The sequence below is a fragment of the Phyllostomus discolor genome, chromosome 2 (assembly GCF_004126475.2).
Source record: "Phyllostomus discolor isolate MPI-MPIP mPhyDis1 chromosome 2, mPhyDis1.pri.v3, whole genome shotgun sequence".
In the NCBI taxonomy this organism is placed as follows: Eukaryota; Metazoa; Chordata; class Mammalia; order Chiroptera; family Phyllostomidae; genus Phyllostomus; species Phyllostomus discolor.
Genome location: NC_040904.2, coordinates 57636957 through 57652575, shown reverse-complemented (window position 1 = coordinate 57652575; position 15619 = coordinate 57636957). Strand labels below are relative to the sequence as shown.

Below are 15619 nucleotides of genomic sequence, written 5' to 3'. Positions count from 1 at the left end.
GACCTGGAGAACATTATGCTAAGTAAAATAAGCCAATCAGAGAAATACAAATACTATATGATTTCAATCATATGTGGAATCTAATGAAAAAAACTGAATTAACAAGCAAAATACATAGAGACTCATAGATGGAGAGCAGATGACAGCTAGTGGAAGAGGGGGAGTTAGGAGGTAGGCTGATTGAGCAAAAAGGAAAAAGGATTCACGGACATGGACAACACTGTGGTGACTGCTGGTAGGAAGGAGGGTATAAGGGGACTAAAGGGTAATGGAAAAAATATACAATAAAGATTAAATTTTAAAAATTTCTTAATCTATTAATGTTAATGTGTATATGGTACATATGTAATACTTTGCTGAGTATAGATAATTATTATTTAAGGTTTGAGAAAGCATGTAAATATTAGGTTGGTCAAAAAATTTGTTCGGGTTTTCCCATAAGATGACTCTAGTAGCACTTAGTTGTCTTTAACTTCATTTGAATTTTGTAAGATTACATTGTGACAGCTGTCTTATCAGTGTGCATTTAAAAGAAAATACATCAAAATTGGTGAATTTTTGTTTGGCCATCTTAATGTTGAAGATGGGAGAAGACATGTAAAATTTGGGGCATATTATGCTTTATTATTTCAAGAAAGGTAAAAACACAACTGAAAAACAAAAAAAGATTTGCACAGTATATGGAGATGGTGCTGTAACTGATCAAATGTGTCAGAAGTGGTTTGCAAAGTTTCGTGCTGGTGATTTTTTGTTGGATGGTGCTTTGCAATCAGGTAGAGCAGTAGAAATTGATAGCAATCAAATTGAGACATTAATTGAGAACAACTAATGTTATACCAGACAGGATGGTCGACATACTCAAAATATTCAAATAAATAAAATTATTGGTGAAAATAAAAAATGTTTATTTTATTTTACAAAAAAAAGGTAAACAAACTTTTTGGACAACCCAATATTTATTACTATATCAAAGAGTTTGACAGAAGAGACATTCTATTCATACTTCATTAAGAAATAGTGACTGTGGTGTCCTATTGTAGGAGGGTGCAGCCAGGGGGCCCCCAAAAGGATTTGTAATGGGGTCCAGAACTCAAGGTGTCCAGGAAATATTAAAACATATATAGGATGTCCTCATGCTCCACCACAGATGTGAGTTGGGGGAAGGGACACATGTAGTAAGGCCATTGAAAGCTGTTTTGCATAGCAACAGCTTTACAGCTAACTTCTGGTGTGGTCATTTAAAACATCTATAACCCTTAACTGGTTGCATAGATATGTTAAATAGCTGTGGCCAAGCTCTGAGCAAGGGGGATGGAAGGAACTTCCCCCCAAGATGTAACTGGGAGGCAACTTCCCCTAGTTACAGCGCGTGCATGAGAGCTTGGAGATGATTGGCTCCATGACATGGGGCCACCCCTGCCCAGACTCATGATGGCAGCCCAGTAAAGCAGGAAGGATATGGGAGTGCTGGCAAGTGTAGCCAATTGTGGAGAAGTCAGAAATGGGGCTACAGAGGAAGATTGGCGCCGGGATTTAAACCCAGAATTGGCAGCCATTGAAGAGAGGACCCTGCAGCTGTGGCAATGAGGCGAACCAAGAACTTTTGGCAGAGTGGGGACTCCCGACCAACCATGAGAAGAATCACCATGCAGTTTTAGCACAGAACCACCACGCAGCTTTAGCTGGAGATCCAGGTGACACAGCTGATGGTGCTGGGAACTGAGGGAGACCTCCCAGTTGAGCGCGGATTACTGGGAAGAACCAGGGGCTGCCTGAGCCACAAATTTCTATTTCTTTTCCTGAGATACAGTACCCCAAACTGGGCAAAGGGGGGAAGGAAGGACTGTGTGTGTTTGTGGGTGTTTTAAGGGACTTTGGGATTTTGATGAAGACATTAAATCATTACTCTTAAGTCTGTATACTTTGAATAAATAATTCCTTTCCTTTTCACCAATCTCTAACATGGAGAGCTACAATTCTCTGGCGAAGGGAAAGGTGAACCTAGTACAGGGGTACCCCAGGAGAAACGGGGGTCAATTCAGTAGCATTGTGGGACCCTCCTCCCTGGCGGCCAATCAGGGAAAATCATGGGAGCCCACATGTGCAGTAGCTTTAAAGTAATACAATTACTTATACGTGCTCAGTAAAAGCCCACCAAAATTAGCCAGGAAGGATCCACCCTGTAAGAATAGAGTCCCTCCAGCCCATGAGGTCAATCTCTGCTTGGAGTTGGCCTGCTCCCATGTTGTCTGCTATAAACTCTGGGTGTTCGGCTCAATTCTTTGTCCTGATCACCAAGAACCTGGTTACCTGTGCCCACCTGTGACACTATGATTTTTTGGAAAGCTGAACTATTTTGAAAACCAGTTTTCTAAAACATATAAATGGTTTTGAATTCAGTCAAGAAAATTATATTTAATTATCAATGATTTGCCTCAAATACATAAACCACAGAAGTCCCCAAAAGTGTCTTCGTGTCTTGTTTAATACAAAGCATGTGAAACAGTGACCAAAGATTTCATCTTTTGATTTTCTGATTACTTTAACTTCTAAACTTTCCTATGAAAAAAATGCAACTGAAAAAAAGAGTAAACTTTTCATATTATTACTTATTATTAATTACAGATTACTTTAATCTGATATCTCAAAATATTTTGGAAAAAGGAAAAGACCTTTTCTTTTTCAAGACTTAGTTCATTTGTATCATCTTTTTATAATATCAATGTTCTTCCACTTAACTTTCTACTTGAAAAATTAAGTTCATATTAAAACATTAGGGTGCTTTGTAAAAGCAAATTTCTTGGTTGTCACTTTAGACAATAAATGGGGTATCAATGTAAATTTATATATTTAGGTTCTGTAAGACCCAAAATTATATTTCAGTGACTTTTATTCAAACTCTCTACTGCTGAATTGCAAAATCTTGTCTTTGTCTTTACAGCAACCATGACAGAGAACTTTATCTGCATTCAAATTGCCTACTGGTTTGCGGTATTTCAATAATAAAACAGCAGGATTGAAGGCTCATGATGAGAAATCTGACTAATTACCTGTTAGATGATAGATGGTTGTAACTCGGCAGTGCCAGTCACTGAAAACAAAACACTTCAGAGATATCAATCAGTTTCATGACAAATCCAATTTCCCTCACATTCACTGGACAATAAATGGGGATTTTAGCTCTACATCTACATAGTGCAGAATTTTAAATTTAAAATGTGCACAGTGATATTTTAATAAAGTATATTTAAAAAATAAATTAGTATTTAAATACCTCACATATTCATATTTCAACCTCACAACTTTTAAGTTGATAGAAGGTGAAAAAAACATTGTAAATCTGTATTTTATTCCATTGAGGAGGGCAAAATTTATTTAATAGTAGTTTTTCTATTTTTGTTTCTGCATTTACATTTAACTCAAATTATTCACAGCAACTATAATAGCTGTGTTCATTGTCTTCATTCTTTTCTAATTTTATAGTAAATGAGTTGGAGGTACAATCTACATGAGATTCCAAAAGTAGAATATCCAATTAACACTGCCACGCACCAGCATGTGGGCAAAGTTAAAGCAAAGAGGGATTGAAGTATGGAAACTGAATGTAGGACCAGAGAAACACCTTTCTCCCTTATAATCACTATGTGATTACAGTCAACATTTGGAATTTATGGTTATTCCTAATAAATTATCATCTTCATTGTCTGTTTCTATAACAAAAAAAGAAAATTAAAGGTGTCAGAGAAGTGGAGAAAGGGAAAGGAACTGTTTCTCACTAACTGGAAAAAAAACTAATTTGTAGGCAAAGATTGAAAACTTCCATAACATATAGTCTGAAACCAGGCAGTTTCATTGCACTCGCTATTAGTGGGAAGGTAAGTTGATGCAACTTCACTGAAGGGCAATTTGGCAATAACTATCAAAATTTAAATTCTTAGACACAATAACTAGCATCATAGATCTTTATGAATGCTCACTGTAACATCATCTTCAATAACAAAAAAACAATTTTAACTGGAAATAATTTAAGGTCCCTCCATAGGAGGTTGGTTCAATAAAATATATACTCCCACACAATAGAACACTATGCTGACAACCACAGTGTTTAAAAAGAATGAGGTGGGTCTGTATCTGCTGTTCTAGAACAATATTTAAGACATATTTTAAGTGAAAATAATAAAGATAGATTGGAGCTTTGTAAAAGGATATAAATTAAAGGATATAAATACAAATACATGTTTGATAATGAATTAAAATGTATGGAAAAATATGTAACAACAATGCCAGCTGTGGCTGACTTTGGGAAAGGAGTGTAAAAGACCTGAGAAAGGAACTGCATAATTGCTTTCCATTACATACTTTCTTAATTTGTTTAAATTTTATCATGGTTTTATTTTCTTTTCAGTAATAAACAAACAAATGTAAGTGAAAGGGAGGAAGGAGAAAGAGAGAGGGGGAGAAAGAGGGAGGGAGGGAGGGAGGAAGGAAGGAAGGAAGGAAGAAAATGACACAGACACAGACACAGATGAGTCTGTATGACTCCAAAATCCATCCCTCTATAGTTATTACACAGTCAAAAACTCGTGGAGGGGAGATTAATTTTTTTTAAACAGCCTAAATCCTGCAGTCTCAATACAACATTGCTAACAAAAACAATACACAGACCGGATTGGTACTAAGGAGCTGAACTTGGACATGAGGTTGATCCATCAAGACTGACTGCTTGGCTGTGACCTAGCTTGTGACTAAGAATTGTGATCTAGTGTTTGAGGACTACAGTATCTAATTCAAGCCACTTCAGAAAATGAAAGGTCACCCTGGCAGGGAAGCACTTCAAGCTCACACTTTATCCCCAGCCAGGAAAAGGAGGGAATATATAAGCACTAGATAATTTAGAAAAATTCAAAAAGTGGGAAAGTCTCCCCAACTCATCTTATACCAAAATACTACAAGTGTATTGGAGATAAATATTCCTTTTTTCCTGAGCAATAATGCACATGTTAGTAAACACACACATACAAGATCTGTGCAGAAGGTATGCAGCCATGTAATACGAAAAATAGAGACATTTATTGTAGAAGGTACAAGACAGAAGAAGCATGTACATAGGATAATGACACCTCAGTCCCCTTCAAAGTATGCACTTTGGGGCCTCACACAGTTTTCCAAATTGCCATCAGCTGCCCCATTGTATTTTCCTGAATTTCATCAATGGTCTGAAATCTCTTCACTTTCAAAGGCGATTTTAGTTTTGGAAAAGGCCAGAAGTCACAGGGCGCCAAATCTGAGCTGTAGGGGGACTTAGTCCCCTGGGGGATTGGATGTTTTGCTACAAAATTCCGCACTAGATGTGATGCATGAATAGGAGCATTTTTGTGATGCAGCTGCCAATCGCCAGTTGACTGACTATAGCTGCAGCCTTCAGAATCATCTGAATAGTTTCCATGGTGGAATGGTCTGACTTTAATGCAAAATTTGATGCAGATTTGTTGCTCTACTTGCTCAGTCATTTTGAATGTGATAACCACACAGTACACATGCTCACTCAACTTCATCCACAGCCCCCACTGACTACAGTAAAGTCATCGTTGTTCACATTTCTGCATTCCAGTCCACCATCTTTGGTTGCCAGGTTACATCGATGTCACATAAACTGTTTCCTATTATATTAACAATGCCTGGAATTTTTCCAGACAGGTATCATACCACACTTATACACACACTTACACACACACTGCTTTGTCCTTTCATATCCTCTTTGCACGATAGAAATTGGATACCCACAAAAGTGACAGCAAACCTAGAAATTACCAAAAGCATTTTCAGAGCTAACTTTATCAATAGAAGGGGTGTCTTCAAACAACACATAATTAAGGAATATTTATCTGTTTCACTGAAAATCACTACCACTAAAGGTACTAGCATATAACACACAAAATCAGAAGTCTAAGGTATAAAAAAGCCTGTCTCAAAAGTAATGAACAGCACCAGTCTGCCAACCAAAGGGTCATGGGTTGATTCCTAGTCAGGGCACCAGCCTGGGTTGGGGGCCAAGTCCCCAGCAGGAGGCATATGAGAGAGGCAACCACACATTAATGTTTCTCTCCCTTTCTTTCTCCTTCCCTTCCCCACTCTCTAAAAATAAATAAAATATTTTTAAAAACATGATGACAAAACTGAGGTAGAACTATGACTTATTAATGACAGGCCACTGAGGAACAGAGGTGTAGAAAGCAGGGACAGACTTCAAGGAAAAAGAAGAAACTTAAAAGCAAAATATTTACTTATTTTCAAATTTTACCTTGGGCCAGTCCTGGCCATAAAATATCTGTAGGTACAGTTAGGCTATAGACACTTGTAGCAATAACCAGAAAAAGAATAATTATTTTACCTTCTAATACCTTTCCAATTAAATGTATATTGTTTTCAAAATATAAAGATTAACTATGAAGGCCAAAATTAATTATAAAATTATATTAAAATGAAAATTAAAAATAAAAATAATTATGCTCCATGTGAGGATGTAGTCTAGTATTGACCTACATTTCTGACAGAAAATTAAAATGGTATATACTTTTATAGTTAATACAAAATAAAATTTATATTTATGATATCAACCAACAGTCCTACTCCTAAGTATTTACCCAAAGGAAGTGAAACATACATGTATCCAACAAAGACTTGCTGTACCTAAATAGTCATAGTAGCTTTATTTGTAAAATCCTAAAACTGGAAACAACCCAATGTCTTTCAACAAGTATACAGAGAAACAATTTGTTGTGTATCCATACAATTGAATACTGCACAGCACCACAAAGAACGAATTACTGGTATAAGCAGCAACACTATGCTGAGCATATAAAGCCACATATGAAAAAAAATGCATACCTTATGTTTGCAGTGATATGAAACTCAAGAAAAGGCAAAGCTAATTAATCTATAAGAACACAGAATTCATCAGGTTTTTCCTGGATCCAGGGCTATAAAAAAAAAAAAATAACTGAATGGGATGGAATCATGAAATGCCTTTTATATCTCAGTTTTAAAGGTTGTTATATAGGTATATAAATTTGTCAAAACTTTTTGAAACTTTTTCAAAATGTACACCAAGTATAGGTTCATTTCACTGTATATAATTTATTCTTTAAAAAAGTTGGCTTTTAAAATACAATATGTCAATAATTGTAACTGTGTAGAAATTATTTGCCCTTATAGTTAAGTATCAGTTTGGAAGGAAAATAAATAATAAAAGAAGGTTGATAAAATAAAGGGGGAAATTGTGGCTAAAACTTTTTTCTTTATTTTTATTGTTTGTGCTATTACAAATATCCTCATCCTCCCTTTTTGCCCACCTCTACGCAACCTCAGCTCTCCCTTATCTCAGGCCGTCTCCACACTGCTGTCTGTGTCTATGGGTCATGCATATATGTTCTTTGGCTAATCCTTTCTCCTTCTTTCATCAAATCCCCCTGCCTACCTTCCCTTTGACAAATGTTAGTCTGTCCCATGTATCCATGCCTCTGTTTCCATCTTGTTCACCCATTTATTTTGTTCATTTGATTCCACATGTAAGTAAGGTTATATGGCATTTGTCTTTCACAGTCTAACTTATTTCACTTAGCATAATAATCTCCATGTCCATTCATGCTGTCACAAATGTAAGAGTGCCTTCTTTTTTACAGTTGAGTAGTATTCCATTGTATAAATGTATCACAGCTTATTTTATCCTCTCACCTACTGATGGATACTTTGGCTGTTTCCAGATCTTAACTATTGTATATGACCAAAAACATAAGAGTGCATATATTCTTTTGAATTAATGTTATGGAATTCTGAGGGTATATTCCCAGAAGTGAAATCACTGGGTCAACAGGCAGTTTCACTTTTAACTTTTTGAGGTAACTCCACACTGTTTTTCCTCAGTGGCTGCATTATTTTACATTCCCATCAACAATTCACTAGGGTTCCCTCTTCCCCACATCCTCACCAGCACTTGTTTAGTGATTTATTAATGGTAGCCATTCTGACAGGTGTACAGTGATATCTCATTGTGGTTTTAAGTTTCCTTTCTCTGATGACTAGTGATGTTGAGCATTTTTTCATATGTCTATTGACCATTGGTATGTCCTCTTTGGAAAAGTATATATTCAGGTCCTTTGCCCATTTTTTTAAATTGGATTCTTTGTCGTCCTGGTGTTGAGTCATTTACGTTCTCCGTATATTATGGCACTTACCTCCTTAGTGGATGTATCACTGGCAAATATGGTCTCCCATACAATGGGTTCCCTTTTCATTTTGTTGGTGGTTTCTTTTGCTGTGCAGAAGCTTTTTAATTTGATACAGTACTATTTGTTTATCATTTCCTTTGTTCCCCCTGACTTACAAAATATATTGGGAAAAATATCTGAAATTTTACTGCTTATGTTTTCTCTTAGGATTTTAATGGTTTTGTGACTTACATTGAAGTCCTTTATCTATTTTGATAAAAGTTAGTGGTTTAGTTACATTTTTTTGCATGTACCTGTCCAATTTTCCCAACACCATTTATTGAATAGACTGTCTTTACTCCATTGTATGCGCTTACTTTCCTTGTTAATATTCATTGACTATAAAAGCATAAGTTTATTTTGGGCTCTGTGTTCTGTTTCATTGATGTCTATCCCTGTTCTTAAACTAGTACCAGGCTGTTTTAATGATAATGGACTTGTAGTATCATTTGGTATCAATATTAGTTATTGTGATATCTCTAACTTTGTCCTTCTTTCTCAAGATTACTGCCCTGGCTGGTGTAGCTCAGTGGATTGAGCATGGGCTGAGAATCAAAGGGTCGCCGCTTCGATCTCCACTCAGGCCGCATGCCTGGGTTGTGGGCCAGGTTCCCAGTTAGGGTCATGTGAGAGGCAACCACACATTGATGTTTCCCTCCTTCTCTTTCTCCCTCCCTTCCCCTCTCTCTCAAACTAAAATAAATAAAATAAATAAATAAAACATTTATTAAAAAGATTGCTGAAGGTATTCAAGTTTTTTTGTTGTTTTATATAACTTTTTGGAATATTTGTTCTGTGGCTTGGCTAAAATTTTTCTATACTTTATTTAGAACTCCATTAATGTTGCTAATGTTTTAAATATGTAGAACTCATAAGACCATGCCACTTACATATGTAATTATTAATATTATGGTCAGCAAGGATATAAAACATATAATAAACATGATTTTTTTTCTTTGTACATTTTAAATTAACAAATATTTGAAGAGTCCACCATTCTAAAACTCTATGTTGATACATTGATAAGGAAATATAAAAGATTGAATTCTGGTCTCCAGGAGCTTTCAATTTAGGATGAGAGATATAAGTTTATTAGGCATACATTTATTCAATTTCTCCCCCAGTAAATTTAGTTAAATAAATGTAAATGAATAAATAAATAAATAGATAGATACATTGAGTCATTTAGTTGGGTTTAATATGGGTAGTCTAGTCTTCAGCTCTAACCTTAAAAAGTACGTGTATCTAGAAAATGTTGAAGTTGGATCTGAATGAAGACTAAATGATGGGAAAAATGCAGATGAAGATTACCAAAGTATAAGGAAAAAAACAACAACATAAGACTCAACTGAAGAAAAATTCTTAGTATGTTATTGAAAAAATAAGAAATAAAAATATAAATAAAACACCAAAGGAAATAAAAAATGAATATAAATGTAATATATTTCACTCAAAGTTCCCAAAAACATAAAATGCAAGCAAACAAAATAAGCTTATTTGATGAGTTAGTTATTTGTATTACAAAATTATTCATATGTGTATTATATAATGTGCATCCATAGGTGTTAATCCAAAAATTTAAATTATGAAGAAAATTTTAACATAATAAAATATTTTGAGTCCTTAATAAAGTTATCAAAGTTTAACAGTTATGCCTGCTCTATGATCATTTGCAATTTATAAAGTTACCAGAATATACATTTTCCAACAGAAATATAAAATTAACCTTGAAACTAGGCCCCAGGATTAGTCCACAATAGACAAGAGAAATCAGATAAATTCACCAAAAGTTATTCAAGGGCAAACCAATGGACAAATCAACATTTGAAAAGATGGAGGTAGTTGAAGGGCTAGAAAAAATAAAGTGTAATATAATAATAATAGAGGTAATAATAATAAATAGAATAATAGCTTTTAGACAAAAATATGTTATTCCCCTAAGCAACAACAAATATTTAACAACTCTTGAAAAGTTCTTGAGAAATGCTAATGAAATGTCTCAGTACTAGTATTCAGGAACCAGAGGGCAGGCTCATGGTGGACAGTGGGGAAAGAAAGAGAAGTCAAGTTACTGGAAAAAAGTAAGGACAATTTGAAGGAAAACTGGCTAAAATTAAATATTTTTACTGATAGGCTGATATTGGAATAATATTGACTTAAAAGACATAAGAAATTATAGATGAAAGAAATAATATGAAATCTGGGATTTTCTTCAAGATAATAAAGGAATGGAGAATTGGCCATTAGTGGATAGTTGCTGAAATTGGATGATGGCTACATAGAGGTATGTAGTGATATTTGTCCTGTTTTTTATATATTTAACATGCTCTCAGATAGCTTTGTAAAAAAGAAATAAATTAAAAACAAATGAACAATAACTAAAAAATGGATTGTGGGGAAAATAGAGATGTCTAATTAAGGTGTTTCTGTAATTTGTCAAAACTGGGATATGTTGGGAATGAAAGGCAGCACTATTAAAAACTATAACTGCTCCAGGGCTAAGCCAGTGCTGTCCCAGGCAGTCCAGGTTCTATGGTCTTTCTACTTTTAACTATCAGGTTTCAAATACAAGTCTAATGTGATTTAAGATTTGTTACAAAAACAGGAAATGGACAGAACCAATTGAGAACATTTCGATCATTAGCAACCAGTTGTGTTTTACGTCTCTGTAAAGAACCAGCCCCAAATCATTGCAATAACCACTGAGCCTTCTGGGCCAGAATTCACCAACTGGTGGCCTGAGGTTGGATCTGGCGCACAGATGCATTTGCTTTGGCCTGCAATGTACTGGGTTACAGTGGGCTTTCTTAAAACTTTGAGTTTGTTTCCAATATTTCCAAACTGAAAGATGGCATGTTAAAATTCAGATTTCTTGCTTCTTTTTAAAAACTTGGAGTATTAAAAGTAGGCAAATTTTCTCATGTGGTGACAATTGACTGGAGCAGAATATTCTCTCTTTGGTCTATCTCAGCCATTGACCTCTTCCCAGTGATTTCTAAGGCTGGGCTGCTTTGCTTGGTTCCTTGTTTGCCTCCTACAGATACTTGACTTTTCAACCTTTGTACTACTAGGTCAAGCTCTCTTCACCAGAATATGAAAGTGAAGTTGGCTACAAACACTGTCATTCTATAAACAATAGAACATAGAAATCAACAAAGCCAGAAAATTAATGTGGAAATTCATGAGGACCTTAAAATAAGCCCAACAGAAGCAGCTAATTCTATTCAGAAAATTACTCTGCAGTTTTTCTATATTTTGGATCATTTCACATATCCCAAAGTAATTTATTCTGAACTTTATCAGTAGGGCTCCCATAAGTTCTCTTATTAAAAAAGACAATAGTTAATCTGCAGTTCACTGGCCAAATGCATATTTAAAGGCCCCAGCCTAATGACTGCTACCCATCCTGTTTCTTTCAATAAGCCAGGAACATCACTGGGGTTGTGATTGTTAGCAAAATCTTCATTAATTATAAGCTTCATAAGCTGTCACCCTTCAGCACAAAGGAAATGGGGAGCTGTAGTTGACCTCATAACCAAGTTCTAGAGACATACATATTTTGAAAAAATATTACTAGCAAAAGTATCTGTGGACTGAACTGGTATCTCTTGCGAGGCAAATAACTGTTTGCCTGCTTAGTGTCGGTCCTAAGCAAAAGAAGAGTTATCAAAAACCACTTTCAGAGACTTTATTTCCCACTGGTTTCTACTATGAAATCACCACAGCCCGAGTGATGTCCACAGAGACTACTCAAAATGCTTTGGTCTCTTTCACAATCTTTGGATTTCAACTGAACACTTCATCTATATTAGTGTTTTGGGGTGGGAATGATTGATATTCTTGGCACTAAAACAGAAGAGCTAATAACTATTTAGAGAATGATCTTAAGCATCTTGTGGTCATTCATATAATTTAAAACTAGGCATGATTAAGAGATATGGGCCAGAGCTATAAAGAATAGTGTGACTGCCTAGCACATACTGCTCCATAAAAACATTGCAGAATACATAATGTTATCATTTTATTCATTCCATAAATCATTAACTTCAATTCCTTTCCTGTTTTTGTCTTCCTCAAACTCATTCCAAAGAGATCTTTATATCTACCATCACAACTCCCTGACTGTTCATATCAAATCATTGATAAGCTCCTTATTATTGAATTAAATAATCACTTTTCTGACCTCATCTGACTTGTTCTGTCATCAATATTTGACACAGCTGATCACTCCTTCCTTCTTGTAACATTTTCTTCACTGACTTCTGAACACAACCCTCTCCTGGACTTCCTCCTTTCTCACTCACTGCTTCACAGTTGTGTTTGCCAGTTCTTCCTTGTCTCCATGACCTCTAAACATGGGAGTGTTCAAGGCTTGGATCTTATACAAGGGAGCAGCCCTCCCACCAAAAAAGAATTATCTTCTGGAGGCTGGACCCCTTGTAGTGCAGGCTTTCCCCACTAGGGGAGTGTTCTAGGAACCCTTCTGTATCAGTGTACCAGCTGGCATTGTTGTGAGAAACTGCCTCCAGCTTGAGTGAATTTTTTTTTGAAGACTCTTTCAATTGCCCACTTCATAATGGGTGATTTACGAGCATACCTGCCACTGAATGTTCAGCAGTTTTTGACCAAAAACGGCATGACCCCAATGCCTCACCCTCCCTATTCACCCTATCTTGCCCCGAATGACTTTTTTTTTCCTAGATGAAATAAGTCCTTAAAGGGAAACATTTTGCTGAGGTGGAAAAGGTGAAACAAAAAATGGTAGAAGCACTAAAAGGCACCAAAATCGATGAGTTCAATAACTGTTTTGATAAGTGGGAAATATGTTTCCATAGGTGTATTGCATCAAATGGAAAATGCTTTGAAGCTGACTGAGGTTTAAACATGTAAGGATAAATACACAATTTTTAATAAATAAATTCCATTTTGGGGGTCCCTCCCAAAGATCCCTCGTACCTCTTCTCTACTATCTTTACATTAACTCCTAGTTGTTCAATTTTAGTCTCAATGTTTTAAATATTATCACTATGATGATAACTCAAATCCAACTGTCTGCTCAACCACTTCACGTAAACATCTAAAGCTATCTCTAACTTAACATTCCCAAAACTGATTTCCTAATTATCACAGACCTATACATACTTTAAAAAATTTCCCCTTCCACAATCTTCTTTACCTCAGTTAATGAAAATTTCATTCTTCCAATTATTCAAGGTCAAAAAGTTATTGTCATCTTGATTTCTCTCTTTTACTCACATTGACATCTGAGCCAGAAGAAATCTCTGTTGAATCAACCACCAGAATCAATCGAGAATCTTGACTACGCACCACTTTTTTTCCTAGTTCTTTGTCCAAGTCACTGTGCTCTCTTGTCTGAATCAGAGCAACAGCCTCCTAACATCTGACTGCTGCCAGCCTCCTTCAGACTAGTCTCAACACAGAAACTACAATGATCCACCTAAAACATTGTATGTCAGGTCACATTGCTTTGTTCAAAACCTTACCATGTCTTCTACCTCACAGAGGGTAAAAGCCAAAGGCCTTAAAGTTGTTAACAACAACCTGAATAATTAGTGCTGCAACTCTCAGCATCTCTTAATCTCTGACCTTACTCCTCTTATTCCCCTTGATCATTATCCTTCAGATTCACAGAATGCCTTCATATTTTTTGAATGTGCAGGTCATTTGCTGGACACCAAACACCCCTGAATTTATTTATTTAAAAATGTGTATTTATTCGTATATGTTTAAACTTGTCACCTTCAAAATACTATTTGATGCAATACACCTATTGAGACATTTTTCCCACTTATCAAAACAGTTTTTGAACTTGTCAATTTTGATGCATTTTAGTGCTTCTGCCGTTTTCTGTTTCATCTCTTCCACCTCAGCAAAATGTTTTCGTTTGAGGACTTTTTTCATCCAGGGAAACAAACAAACAAAAAAAGTCTCCGTGTGCGAGACTGGGTGAATAGAAAGGGTGGGGCACATGGGGTTCATGTAATTTTTGGTCAAAAACTGCTGAACACTCAGTGTGATGTGGGGAAATGTGCTTGTAAATCACTTATCATGAAGTAAGCAAACACACTGAAAGAGTCTTCAAAAAAATTCACTGAAGCTGAAGGCAGTGTCCCACAACAATGCCAGCAGGTGCACTGATACAGAAGGGTTCCTAACACATACCACTAGCGGGGGAAGCCTATACTACAAGGGGCTTGCCCTCCAGAAGACAATTCCAGGTTTTGGAGGGTCCCCCTTTGTATGTTTAAGACAACCAGACTTCCTTGCTAAGAACCAGTCCTGTGTTTTTGTTGTTGATACTGTTGAATGTTGTTTGTTTTTCTGAAACTCTGTAAATGTCTAGACTCTAGAAAGTGTAGGCATCAGGCAGTTTAAAAGCACAGCAATAGGTCTATCCACCATTTGGATATTAGTATATCCAAAACTAATACAAAATAGTGTTGAATACAAACCACAATAAAAAAACACAATAACTTTTTAAAATTACGGTAATAGAGCAGGAGAAAAAAGAAAACTTTGGCACAGTCTATGGCTTTAGCCAATGATTTTTAAACTTTACTATGATAAAATACAGATTCCTGATTAACACCCTAACCTGGACATTCTGATTTATTAGACCTAAAGTGAAGCCTGGGAATATAAATATTTACAAATATAATATCTCTGTTAGAAATCCTCTGAAAAACACTGGGCTAGAGAACTGACTTCACTGCACAGGTTGGGCTGGGATGGACAGTGAGCTCAGTGGATGGCATCCAAAGTGTGGCATGTTCAGGTATCGTTTTGTCCCAGAGAGGTCCATGGCCACAATCACAACACAGAAATAAGAAAAGCCATCATTGCTGAGTGCTATCAGAAGATGTACAGACCAACATCTAGTCTGAGGTTGGGGAAAACCTAGAGTGTTTCTAATGTCCTAGTCTCATAGTACAGTCTGCTTTGTACCCTAAGGGAAATTTGGGGGGAAATAAAGAAAGGAAGAAAACTAAGACAGAATTCTAATCTGTGGGCAGGACAGGCTGGACAGAAGATAATTTTGTCACTTTGAAGGATTTACGTATTTTCATTTTTAATATTCCAGATCTGGTTAGAAGATGGGGAAGGGTGAAATAAGCTAAAAATAGAGGACTCTGTGAAACCCAAGGCTGGAAATCATGATTGAGTTTCAAGTTCCATAATGAATTACAGCTGAGGATGATGGTTTGCTTTCTACCTCCAGTAGGAATAGCCCAGAAATGAAGTCTGAAGGGCAGATGTGTTATGGAAGAAAAAACAATGAGTCAGTAGTTAACATTGAACCTCCAAGAGTCTATATCTGCCACCAGGAAAGT

The 15619-nt window shown here is 36.0% G+C and overlaps 1 long non-coding RNA gene across 1 annotated transcript; it reads right to left on the bottom strand.

The window, feature by feature from the left end:
• Nucleotides 1-490: 490 nt before the first annotated feature.
• LOC118498852 lies at nt 491-3228 on the bottom strand. Its single transcript, XR_004901335.1, has 2 exons — nt 2321-3228; nt 491-1031 (listed from the first exon to the last, which is right to left on the bottom strand). It is a non-coding gene; the product is annotated as an uncharacterized LOC118498852 (long non-coding RNA).
• Nucleotides 3229-15619: the final 12391 nt, after the last annotated feature.